Consider the following 11648-nt stretch of genomic DNA (forward strand, 5'->3'; position numbering starts at 1 on the left):
CCAAACACGTTTAACAAATTTTTAACAAGGAACACTGGCAAGAAGCCAAACTCCTAGAGGGACACTGAAGGAATGCTATAAATTTAAACTGGATTTTACCTTTTCACTTAACTCAGCAAGTGTCTTAGGTGTCTTTGGCATCCTGCTATTTTCATTTTTTCCAGTTCAGGTTAGATCAAATTTTATACTTTTAAAAATTCTTTCTCATGATTGGCTTTGCCAGCTTGATATTTTAAACATGTATGTTATTTGAATAGGAGATAACTGATTATTAAATCATACATTTTGTTTATATTTGTGGTTCTAATTTGTACATTCCAAAGCTTATGGTTGCCAGAAAGCTACTGTGTCAATAGAAAAGCTTAGGTTGTGGGGGCAGTGGTAGTTTGATAAAGTAGAATGGATAATATTCAACCATCCATTGTCTTTAGAAAAATTACAGTTAACTGTGTCTGTTTTATGCCAACTACCCCCACACATGCACACACAACCAAAACCTATATTTCTTTGTGGTTTTTGTGTTCACAGCTAGGCTGCACGTTTCTGGGGTTTGATATAGGGTTGCCAGGTCCCTCTTCACTATTGGTGGAATATTTTGGGGGTGGAGCCTGAGGAGGGCGGTGTTTGGGGAGGGGAGGGACTTCAATGCCGTAGAGTCCAATTGCCGAAGCGGCCATTTTCTCCAGGTGAACTGATCTCTATCGGCTGGATGTCAGTTGTAATAGCAGGAGATCTTCTGCTATTACCTGGAGGTTGGCAACCCTAGTTTGATAACAAATGCAATTATAACTGGCTTGGGACAGAGATATGGTCATATTTTTGGCTGAATTGGTGGAAGGTCAGAGTTCAATCACAACAGTAGGACCATGTGATAAGATATCCATAGGAGTCAGATTTGCTATTATGTGAAGTAGTAATCGTTTGATTATGGTATAGCATTTTTATAGCAGAGGCAACTTTTATTTTATTATTTGTGTATTTATTTTATTGGGTTTTTAGGCCACTCTTCCAGTCTAGGTCTGGCCCAGAGCAGCTTACAACCATTTAAAACAAATAAGACAGCCATAAGTTACAATTTAAAAATTCCACAGTGATAAACAACTACGCGCCTTCAATTTTAGCAGCAAGCTAACCTTGTACCAAATGGTAGACTAATGACAAGACGATACCAGGAAGCATAGCAGAGGCAGGGAGGAGGAGAAGGGCTAGAGTCCTCCCAGAATTGCAACTGATCTTCAGACTACAGAGATCAGTTCCCCTAGAAGAAATAGCAGCTTTGGAGGGTGGTCTCTATAGCATCACAATGTTGCTGATCTTCCTCCACAGGCACTGCCCACAAATCTCCAGGGATTTCCTAAGCTAGGCCTTTTATGTATGGTCTGTTTCTGCTGGATCTGTTGCTCTCTAATTTTCAAAACACTGTGCACAGGAGCTTTTTGCCCTGAAGAAATTCCAGGGAGCCTTGTGATCAATTATGTATCCCCAGCGAAAATGTTCCTCCCACCTGAAAATGCTGCTTTGTAATTGGCTGTGATGTATTTAAAAAAATGCGTCACCAGCCCCGCAGCAGGATTATTTCATTTGGTCTGAGCCAAGTGGCCATTTTACAGCCAAAGCAGAGAAGGGTCAGGACAACCCCCCACAACCAATTTGTTTCTGCGTAACACAATGCAGGTGTCATAGGAACATAAAAACACTTGCACAGTCATTTGTGACTTCATCGTTCCATCGGTAGTCTTGCACTTGTAAACAACAAAAACTTTCATGCCAGAGGGTGGCAAATCAGCCTGACTCTGTTCCATCCTGCCAAGAACTGAAACTGACCCACCTTGCTGTGAAACTGACCAAATAAGCAGCCTTGTGGTATTCTAGCATTATTCTCTCACTAGTGCTCTTGATAATGGCTTCGAGGGGAAGAGTTGGATGAGTGGGACAGACACATGGGAGGGAGAAGCAAGAATGGGCATGGGGAGAAAAAACCAAAGTGAAAAGTATGCACAGGAACAGCTGAGGTAGAATTTAAACTTGGGGTAAAACAGCATCCTGAAAATGCGGGCAAAATGTGAGGGGAGAGCGAGGCGACTTCTGAAGGGTCGTTAAATACATGCATAATTAAAATGAATCCCCAAAGTAATTGAGGATGACCACAACGGGAACAACCCATGCATAAAAGGCCCTAGACTTGACAACTCTTTTTGCACTGGGTTTTTGTAAAATGTATGAAAATACCATTAACATGACTAACTTAGATGAACACCAAACAATTGGATGGAAAAAAACCAGTATTTATTTGTGACAGATTAATATGATATCTGACTGATCTCTTTAAACAATTACCTGTCAAACAGAGCAGAACAGGGGAAACAGTACTGTAGTGTTAGCAAGGAGAACGTTGAAGCAACCTGCTGAACAGCCACAAATGGATCAATAAATAGTTCAATGAAAAATCGGCTCCTGTTTGTGACTGGGGAACAGGACATAAGATGAACTGGCAATGTTCAAGTATCCCCAGTAGTACGTGAAAGTGCATTTTAGTATTTCTCCAGAAGTATCAAAATGCCAGCTTTCATTTTTGAATGCCGCCTGCTTTATAAAAGTGGGATGACTTCCCATATCCATATACCAAGTAGATCATTCATATTACAGTATGCCAAAGGGGTGAGGGACTTCCAGGCTCATAGTGAAAGTACCTGTAGAATAAAGTACAGACTTAGTAACATACACCCAGATGGCTCATGCCATGTAACACTTAACAATTCAGTGCATTAACTCTTATGGTGTAAAGTATATAGAAGGATAAAAATTAGTAGAGATTTTTAGACTGTAAATTCTCTGCTTGTGAGTGTATAGTGCCTGAGAAAGCAGGCATTCACCCACCTACTCAGTTATAGCTTATCTTTATGACCATATTTCCATACGCATTTCCTTCATTATGGTGGGCATCTTGTGACCTCATTCATGGATTCTGCAATGTAACTGGATATTAGCAGATGTAAGAAAGTTATGCGTGGTTCCAGTCCTTCACTTCCATTTGGATTAGCATGTTCCCTTGTCTTAAACTGCTTATACCAGAGGAAATGTATTGTATAATTACACTGATTTTATACTGTGAGCACAATAATGAATAAAGTAACCATTAAAGAAAGCTGGGAGCAAATGCAGGAAACATGTTTAAAGATATTAAGACATAGTGATGGTGAAATGACCCAGGTGGGATTCTTGCTAATGGTAGGTTTATAGTCCCAAAATTTGGTTATATACTAATTTTCTAGTAATAAAACAACTGTTCTGTCCCTTCCTTGCCCCCCTGCTATATCAGTTGTTTGCCTTTTATGTGGGTACCATGTGAAACAAGTTAGAAGAGTACACTTTAAGATTTGGTGAATGGATATCTGTTTTTGTGTCCGGCTGCTTGTGGCAAACATTTGGAAAGCATCTGGAACATAATGGACATTAACCCACATGTCAAAAATAGCCTGCCTTTTACTACTGTTATTAAACAGTTTCCCCTTTAACCCCTTTGTGTTTACCCTGTCTCTCGGAGTCTTTCTGCAAATCACTCTGGAGAGAAAAGGGCTGGAAGTACAAAGTGTTAATCAGGCAGGTGTCTTTATTCAAAAGAAAAATATTCTGAAGTTATGAACTATAGAACTCTTCTATATCTTCATGCATTATTTGTTCAGCAGTTCTGGTAGTAATGAAAGCCCATAATTTTTACTAAAGTCATCTAAAGGAGTGATGAGTTTCAGAGCAGGGCTTTCATTGTGCTTCTACAAAAAAGGACTTTGCTGACCCCTCAAGTGCCTTCATTCACTGCACCCAAGACACATAACTCATATATTGCCTATATACAGCCACCCACAATTCCAGAATCTCAACCTATGTAAGTGTGCCATAGTCCATGTGCTATTCTGAGCTGTGTCATTCAGGATTATAGCGTATTGTAGCATATTTCTTTGCTAGGAGAGGTTCCCATATTTCTAAATGGGGCTTTCAAAGAAACAATGACAAATCAATAATTTCCTCATAACATTAACTTCTAGAACATTGTCACCCATCTTAAGTATATACGTGTATTTTATTGTTTATGAATTGTTAATGTCAGAAATGTGCAAGTTGAGTAACAACAGTTTTCTTTAAGTTTGGAAGCTTGTTCTCACTTACAACAAACTCCTTTCTTAAATAATAACTTCCTTATGTTACCTTTTACCCCCTTTAAGCACCCTGCCATGCTCACAGTCACAGTAGCTAAAGAGGGACTGTCAGATCCACTTAAACAGAAGGGCGATTTTAATCTTGAAAAATCTGCCAACAAGACTCTTGTGTGAGCAGAACTGGGTGGATCTTGTGGGTGGACCTTAGAGCATTCCCATTGTCAAGAGGCATCAGCTGTCACTGATTTTCATTTTATCAGATATTTTCCTATTGTGAAAACAAGTTCTCATTTTTAATGGAAGCTTTCATGTCACAGCTAATATATATTCTTGTCTGTGGCAAAGAAGAAGAGTTGATTTTTATATGCCGACTTTCTCTACCACTTAAGGGAGACTCAAACCAGCTTAGAATCACCTTCCCCTCCCCTCCCCTCCCCACAGCAGACACCTTGTGAGGTGGCTGGGGCTGAGAAAATGTGACTTGCCCAAGATCACCCAGGTGGCTTTGTGTGTAGGAGTGGGGAAACAAAATCAGTTCACCAGATTAGTCTCCACTGCTCATGTGAAGGAGTGGGGAATCAAACCCGGTTCTCCAGATCCACCGCTCCAAACCACCACTCTTAAAGCAGTGCCTCTAAGGCTGTTCATGGCCCAACTGTGGCTATGACCTCCTTTTTCCTTCTTTTTCTTTGGGACAGTTTCTCATACTTTTGCTTGTGCACTGAAGTACAAAGAGGACTGTTAATATCTTGTGTACAGATACACCCTTGGAATGTGACTTCAAGTCACTTACTAGGAAATATGTTCCATTAACATCAATGTAATCTATTTTCAGGTAGTTTGGGGTGACTAGTGTTCTATGTTTTAGCATGCAATTCAGCATAGTGAACAAAAAAGAAATAAGAATATAAAGGACACTCAACTGTAGCAGGTGATGGAAAGCAGTTGTTCTTTTGATTTTGAATACTGAGGAAACTATTCGTCATTTTTTCCTTGTCTATTCTATTATTGCCAAAAATGTGTGATTTCTTGATAAATTGAGTGGTTAGATGAATCGGGAGAGGAAAGCTTATCCAAGAATTTTGTTACTGCTGTACAAACCATAAAGAAACAGCAAAGGAACATTGCTCATCCTTGCTGTTCTCTAATTTGAGGAAAATTCTTGTCCTGAATCCTGAAGGGAGGTTGAAGTGCCCTAGGAGGCAGCGTAAATTCACGCTAGCATCCCTGCCATTTTGCACCATGATAAAGTGGCATGGATGCCTATAGGGGACACTTACATCGGTGCTGCAAAGTGACGCAGCAGTGAGAGCCTCAGTCGCCGGCGCTGCTGGATGGTCAGCAAAAATCCAGAAGCTGGTGCCCGTGCCGGCATTGGGGGGCATTCCCAGGGCAGAGCTGACATTAGTCATCTTCCAAACCCCTTTCAGCTTGGAAACACTCCTCTATGATGCAGCGTTGCTACTCCAGCGAAATAGCTGGCATAACCCCTTGTAACTCCATGGAGGAGTTTCACAGGGTTTTTAAAAATGCATTTTAACCTTTATTTTTCGGTTGGGAAATCTGCACCACTCCCTGCCACCGCCTATATATTCCCTTTCAGGAATGGACTGCCCAAATTGCTAAATAATTCAGCTTGTATGGTTTGAAGAACAATGGGAGATTGTAGGCTTGTTTTGTTTGACCTGGTAAAGGGAAAGGGACATAGGTTGTTCTAAGTACCTTTGACTGTAACATGTGCTTCTTACTAATTTACATGGATTCTACCTGTGTCATCTCTTTGAGTTAACCTCCATGCTCCAAATAATGGAAGTTAAATGCAGTTCACAAAATGCAACTTTCACTTTCAAACTTTCAAAATTAAAAGTTTGCAAAGATTTTATGTCCCAGAACTCCTAAATTTCCAACATTGTCAAAATCATTTCTTCCTGTGCCAGAGTTTGATCCAAAGTCAAATGAAGTCAGTGGGAATCTCTCCATTAATTTCAAAGAGGGTTGGATTCGGACCCAACTGTTTTAAGCTATGGCTCTGTTTTGCTGCTGTGCCTAATTATAGTGACAATTTATTCAATGTAAATGAAAGTGTATTGTGGATAAATAATTCTAATTAAAAATAAATGTACTTATTTATTTTAAAGTAATTATGTACATGTAAGCCAAATATAAATTAGTAGTAATAGCAGCAGCAGTAGTAGTATGATGTGGGTTTTGCAGAATTAGACATTTTTGATCAGGATTAGGTTGATATGACAACAAGGAAATTCAAGATTGGAAGTATGACTTTTGGAGCGTATAGGTAATAATTGAAGAGGAGACATAGTTATTTGGGACCAGTGGAAATGACCAAGATGTACCCATACAATATAAAGATTGCAAACCTTCTGATCCGTGGGTGCCTTGACCTTAATCGGTGCTTTCTGGGATTTTAGTGAATTATGATCATGTGATTTTAATTCTACCCATAGATTTACCCGTGTTAGTCTGCTGAAGCCATGCATCTGGTGCAGTAGGTTCTGGCTCATGAAATTTTATGCCACAATAAATTCATTAGTGTTTAAGGTGCCACAAGGCTCTGTGTTATTTTTACAGGTATTTTTTAACCCTGAAGGCTAGCCATTTTTTTAAAGGGCAAAAACTTCTTCTTCTTCTTCTTCTTCTTCTTCTTCTTCTTCTTCTTCTTCTTCTTCTTCTTCTTCTTCTTCTACTACTACTACTACTACTACTACTACTACTACTACTATTTATATGTAGTTTATTTACTATGTAGGTGGATATGAACTATCCCAAATTATTGTACTGTTTACTTTGGGGGGACGGTATTTCAGACCAAAGATGCACGCACACCACATATTATGCTATGGTATATAACACCAAGCCATGGTTTGGCACAGTGTGGATTTGCCTTCAAGGAATCTTGGTCACTTCCACAATCCCTTCTCTGCCCTTCTTCCTTTCCTCACATACCAGAAGCTGGTTGCTTATTCCCCCCTCCCACACACACACAAATTGTTGTTTGTCATTACCACTGAACAAGAGAACTATAGCTACTGGTTTGCTATCTGTAGTTGGGTAGTTTGGATGTAGTGACAAACAACGGCTTGTTTTGAAAGACAAGGTAACTAACTTGTTTGTGGGGTTTGAGGAAAACAGGGAGGGAAAAGGAGGGATTACAGGAGTGAGCAAGAGGTTCCAATGTTCTTCATGTGACACCAAACCAGGACTGGGTGCTGCATCTTGGAAATACATTTCCATCCATGTGAGAATTCTGTTAGGTAATTTCATGTATAATGCTTGAACCACAGACTGAGCAAATTTAATGGGCCTTTAAACTGCAAAGGATTTGTTTTATCTGTTCCTCCCATGTAATGTAAAGTAAAAAAGCATTCCAAATAAGATGATTTCCAAGTATAGTACTGAAGGAATACACATTATTCATACAATGAAGAAAAAATGCTACAACTTGATCCAGCTACTCAGGAGGATACAAATTGTTTTCCCGTACAGCAAAAGGCCCTATGAGGTAGCACATAATAATTATATATATTTTAGTCTTCTCTTTAAAGAAAATATTTACATTTCTCGCAAAATTACCTAAATCACCAAAAGACTATGAGTGTGTGATATCAACATGCAATGAGTTGGATCCTTCAGGTGGTGCACTGAAGTTCACGGAATGGATCTGTCCCCCTATTCTTCTTCCTGCAGTTTCCGTGACTCACCCCCCAAAGCTGCTCTTGTGGGGGACACTTGGGAACAGAATAGGATGAAATGTATGGGGGAAGTAATTTGAAGGAAAATAGCAGATATCACCCCCTCCCTTCTGCCATGATCTTTTCCACAGATGCTCGTGCAGGAGTGTACCTGTGTGCAAGTGAATAGCAGAGGTCTCTTCAGCCTGCATCTTCCTCACACTTCATTCATCTCTGTTCCCCAAGGTCCCCCATCCCTCAGGAGCAGCAGGACTTCGCCTTCTCCTTTATTTAGAGGAATTGCAACTGAACTCAATGGGGCAGAGTTCCCAGCGGCAAATTTTCTAAATAAATAAATAATAAACAAATATTTAGAAATCCAAGAAAAACTATTGTCATTCAATAACAAACCGTGGAGTGGTTCAGTCTTTCCTCCCAATGCTTCTTTGCCAATGTCTAAACCTACCTGTTGTACTTGGAACAGGTATCATATGAGGCACTTTGGACCTTTCTGCAGAAACAGGCTACCTTCTGCGGATCTTCATTACAAATCAGTGGGACAACTCTTGATCATGCTGAGATGGTCACTGAATTCCATATCTGAGAGATCCATCACATGATTTTACCAGTTTAGATAGCATGTGCTTACATCGGCACACATAGGATGCTACAGCGTTGCCTGATATTTTTCCAGCTAAAACATGACGTTCCTCTGAGCATGCAGATACTTTCCAATACAAGCAGCCAAAATATTGTCGAAGGCCTTCACGGTCAGAGTTCATCAGTTCTTGCAGGTTATCCAGGCTGTGTGACCGTGGTCTTGGTATTTTCTTTCCTGACGTTTCGCCAGCAGCTGTGGCAGGCATCTTCAGAGGAGTAACACTGAAGGACACTGTCACACAGCCCGGATAATTTACAAGAACTGACAAGCAGCCAAGTTTGTAGTTTTCTTTTCTGGGATTCTTCTGGGCAAGAGTGTGTATAAGTGAATAGCAGAACCAACTACTTATAACTCATTCAATCAGCTTGGTTATCTTGTTCAAGGTTAAACACAGAACCACAAACAACAAGGAAAAAAACCTGCTTGTAATTTTACAGCCAGTCTCATAAGTAATACTAAAAACCAAAGAACATTTAGGTTTAATAATAGTAATCAAATGGGGGAAGACCTAGAGAAATTCATATATGAACTGTGTAGCATTACATGATTGACATTAAATTCCACTACAATGCTGCAACAACCAACATGGTAAAATATTTACATTTACTCATAGTAGTTATCCATTGCTGATATAGAAGAAGGCTCAGGGAAGCATAAAACCACGTATCATAACAGTATGGTATGTTATAAAATAATTTGTAAAATGAAAAAGGGTGCCAGTAAACCACCCTAGGAGGCAATGGCCAAATAACATTGAACATTCTGGAAAGAGCAACCTTGGTAGGCCTCCCTTGAAAGTCTGTTACACAGTGCAGATGCCACAATGAACAATGCCCTACTTTGGGCACTACTACTTGATGGCAACCACAAGGCAAAGTGTTGTATCTGGTTCCAAGAACTCAGAGAGGAACGTATGAGACCTGCTGCATCTATACTTTGTTGAATATCCATGAGAGTTTTCATCATTCTAACAGTCAGATTTGTTTTTTTGTTTTTTACTTGTTGCAGTTATCAGAGGAGCTGGCGAAAGAAGCAGGGAAAAAATGCAGCACCGCAGGATGATGGAGAAGAGGAAGATGAGGATATTCACTGCAATGGAACTCTGATTGCAGTTACCACACTTGGAACACAGTCCCAGAAAGATCACAGAAACGAGTGGAGTGTGGGAATGTTGCCATCGCACAATATGCTGCACAAATGGATGTCTTCTCCATTATTTCTTGTCATCTATTACAAAGTCAGATACTTTCGAAAATAATGAAGGGGACTCAATTGGAAATTACATGACCTTCATTTTCCTTAATAGGTCATAATAATTGTTCCTTTTATTTTAACAATTACCATCTGTTCTTAACATTCCTAATGAAGTTCATTGCAATAGGACCTTTAATTTGATAGATTTTATTAATTTTTAATATGTAATTCAGGTTCTGTTAGCTGCAATATCATCATCTGCTGATTCTGGCTAGTTACTTCTGAATTCTTCAAGCAGTAGATTATTACAGGTACTAGCAAGCTGTTACATAATGGTGTCAGCATTAATTGTACCCCCAGTAATGTGGGCTTTTCAGGGTAATAAAAACTTAGCCTTTGCCCTCCTCTGTTTCTTATCTTTACTGTTAAACCAATCACATTTCTGATAGTATAACCAATATTAAGCTCTGGGCCAGGTTGGAAATGAAATCAATTTTTGGTACTAATAATTGTTGGCATATGAAAAATATGGTGTGTGTCTCTGACAATGCATGGGGCATCTAAATTGATTAGAAATTATTTATATGCAGTGGTCGATGTATGCCTGGATGATAAAAGCTTGAAAAAGCATGTGTACATGTATGTGTCCATATACATATACCTAAGCATCTGTAAGGATGTGTCAAACTTTTATCATCTAAATGCACACCGGTATTTAATAAGCTGGGACTCTTAATTTTTTTATTAAAATAAGAATGTTGTGAACTTTCAATATATGCATTGGGTCTCCTTTAATGGAAGGGACCACTCATCATTGTTTCCTGAACAGGGAAACGATACCTACCATGGTTTGTAATGTATTTTAGATGTTAAAATAAAATAAAAATCAGTGAATGATGAGATAATTTTTAATTATCTGTATCAACATGAACTTCTGAAAAATATAAACATGTTAAAGCACATGCCAGGGTGAAATGTCAGAACAAAAATAACTGCAGATGTTATTTGTAGTGACAGAATATTATTGATAATGAAACTTCTGCTACTTCCCCAAAGTAAAGGTCTTTATTCCTTAGTGAGCATTTCCATTAGATCTGGCATACATGTGCGTACAAGAGTTCAATTCTTTTACCAGCACATGTCTTTGTCAGTGGGAAAAGCACTTCCAAACTAACAAAAGTGGATATTGACTACCTGTAGTTCTAAAAGATAAATGATATGTGTGCCACACCAAGTACTGCTGTGGTGAAACTTCCTTTCGTTTGAATGAGGTGTGTGCAGAGCTTTGTTAAAATGCATGGAAGTTTCATTGCAGCTGGTGTTGGTGGATTGACTTCCCTGCAAAATTAAACATGTGTGGCCTTAATTCTTAGTAATGTTTTGTTTCCTCGCTGCTGTAGGAAAAAAAAATTCTAAACAGGATGTTCCTAAAATCTTGCACTGAATTTAGAAAAATTTTGTCATTATTTTTTGGTGCAATTAACCCTAACCATCTTTATGAGCCATACATATTAACCCCCTGAAAATTATTATTTGTCTAGAACGAAAATCATGTAGTTAGCTGCACTGTCACTCTTGACTAAATTAAAGAGCCACTTAATGCAAGCAGAATTTCTGCTAGATGTTAATTAGATTCCGTAAATAGAATAAATCTGTATAAAATCTGTATAGCATATATAATCCATATTCATACATTTTCAAAAGTTTGTCTTTTAACTATCGATGGAATTTTAAATCTTTTGGATTTTTTTTTGGATTTTTTTTCTTTTTTTTAAAAAAAAGAGCAGAGCTCCTGGGAGTTTCTTTAGCACATATGACAAACGTTGCACTTGTGAACTTGGACGATAAACTCTGTTTCTTGTGACGAATTTGTTGTCCTAGTAAGGGGCAAATGGCTGGACACCATCAGCCAGGATGTTCTCCTCCACGAGCACCATTCAAACGAATGGG

The 11648-nt window shown here is 38.9% G+C and overlaps 1 protein-coding gene across 10 annotated transcripts in view; it reads left to right on the forward strand.

The window, feature by feature from the left end:
* Nucleotides 1-10439, forward strand: part of ERC2 (ELKS/RAB6-interacting/CAST family member 2) — a 677274-nt gene extending 666835 nt beyond the window's left edge. For all 10 annotated transcript variants that reach the window (XM_056860395.1, XM_056860344.1, XM_056860332.1 and 7 more), the window contains one exon: nucleotides 9513-10439. The gene's annotated coding sequence lies outside the window, so the exon portion shown is untranslated. The remainder of the gene's footprint in view (nucleotides 1-9512) is intronic.
* Nucleotides 10440-11648: the final 1209 nt, after the last annotated feature.

The sequence above is a fragment of the Euleptes europaea genome, chromosome 1, assembly GCF_029931775.1.
Source record: "Euleptes europaea isolate rEulEur1 chromosome 1, rEulEur1.hap1, whole genome shotgun sequence".
Taxonomy (NCBI): Eukaryota; Metazoa; Chordata; class Lepidosauria; order Squamata; family Sphaerodactylidae; genus Euleptes; species Euleptes europaea.